Below are 2,249 nucleotides of genomic sequence, written 5' to 3' on the forward strand. Positions count from 1 at the left end.
GGCGGGGGCGGCGGGGTCACGCGTGCGGCGAGCTGGGCGGCCTCAGCGGGTCCCAGACACCGTGGCGGTGTCACACGTGTGATGAGCTGGGCGGTCTCAGCGGGTGCCAGTTGTGGTGGGGTCACACGTGCGGCGAGCTGGGCGGCCTCAGCAGGTCCTAGACGCAGTGGCAGTGTCACACGTGTGATGAGCTGGGCGGCCTCAGCAGTCACCAATTGTGGCGGGGGGGTCACACATGTGATGAGCTGGGCGGCCTCAGCGGGCGCCGGTCGCGGTGGGGTCACACATGCGGCGAGCTGGGCGGCCTCAGCAGGTTCCAGACACCATGGTGGCGTCACACGTGCGATGAGCTGGGCGGTCTCGGCGGGCCCTGGTCACGACGGCGGTGTCACAGGCGTGCGATGAGCTGGGCGGCCTCAGAGGGTCCCAGACACACTGGTGGTGTCACACGGGTGATGAGCTGGGTGGCCTCAGCAGCCTCCACCTCTGGCGGTGGGGTCACACGTGCAGCGAGCTGGGCGGCCTCAGTGGGTTCCAGACACCGTGGCAGTGTCACATGTGTGATGAGCTGGGCGGCCTCGGTGGGCGCCGGTTGTGGCGGGGTCACACGTGCGATGAGCTGGGCGGCCTCAGCAGGTCCCAGACACCGTGACGGTGTCACGTGTGTGATGAGCCGGGCGGTCTTGGCGGGCCCTGGTCACGACGGCGGTGTCACACGTGCGCGGCGAGTCAGGCGGCCTCGGTGGTCCTCAGCCGCAGTGGCGGCGTCACCCGCGCGGCGAGCGGGCCGGTCTCAGCGGCCTCCCCCGCGGCGGCGGCGCTGCGAGGGGGGACAAGGAGCGTCGGCCCCGCTAATGAACCCCAACTCGTTAGCCGCCCCCCCTCGCCCCGGCGGCGTCGGGACGCAGGTGACCGCGGCAACAGGAGAGGGAGGCTGTTGTCGCCGTGGCAACCCCACCCCTAGCAACAGCGTGCAGCGCGATAGCAATGCCCTGGCCCTTTAAGTGTGCGGGTGTAAACGCCTGTGTGCTTCCACRGACGGGTGTACGCACCTATATGAACACACACGCACGCCTGTATACATCCACAGACCAATGTACACCGCTATACACCTGTGTGGATGACTGTATACCTCCATGTACCGGTGTACACACCTATACGTCTCTGTGAATGCCTGTATACCTCCACGCACTGGTGTACACCCCTATACGCCTGTGTGAACACCTGTATACTTCCACGGACTGATGTACACCCCTACACGCCTGTGTGGATGCCTGTATACCTCCACGCACTGGTGTACACATCTATACGTCTCTGTGAACGCCTGTATACCTCCACGCACCAACATACACCCCTATGTGCCTGTGTGGACGCCTGTATACCTCCACACACCAGTACGCAGACTGACACGTCCACGCCTGCATATCTGCTTGTACCAGTATACACCCCTATATGCACATGTTCACACCTGTACACATCCCTATACACCCACGTGAACGCCTGTGTGCTTCCACGTACCCGTGTACACACTTACGCACCTGCGTGCACGCCTGTATATCTCTACGTAGCGGTGTACACCCCATGTGCATGTGTTCATACCGGTACGCCTTCAGGTGGCGGTGTGCACCCCCACATGCCCACGTGCACGCCTGTATACCTGCATGTATTGGTGTACACACCTATACGCCCACACGCACACCTGTATACTGCCCCATGCCGGTGTACACCCCTATACACCCATATGCATTGCTGTACACCTCCACGTACCGGTGTAYACACCTGTATACCTCCGCATACCGGTGTACACACCTATATGCCCACGCGGACGCCTGTACAACACCACACACCGGTGTATGTGCCTATACACCCACGGCTGTACGCATCCATGCACTGGTATACATACCTATACACCCACGCACACGCCTGTATACTGCCGTGTACCGGTGTACATGCCCGTACGCACGCCTGTACACCTCCAAGTACCACTGTACAGGCCTACCCACGTGCGCACGCCTGTATATCTCTTTGTACCAGCGGACACACCTGTACGGCCATGCACACACCTGTATCCCTCCATGTACCGGTGTACACGTCGATACACCCGCGTGCACACCTGTATAGCTCCACGTACCGGTGTACATGCCGATACACCCGCGTGCCCGCCTGTATAGCTCCCCGTACACGCCCATACACCCCCGCGCACGCCTGTACCCCTGCAGGTGCCGCTGCCCACACCTACACACACACGC

Source organism: Apteryx rowi, unplaced genomic scaffold, assembly GCF_003343035.1.
Source record: "Apteryx rowi isolate R43461 unplaced genomic scaffold, aptRow1 scaffold_1639, whole genome shotgun sequence".
In the NCBI taxonomy this organism is placed as follows: domain Eukaryota; kingdom Metazoa; phylum Chordata; class Aves; order Apterygiformes; family Apterygidae; genus Apteryx; species Apteryx rowi.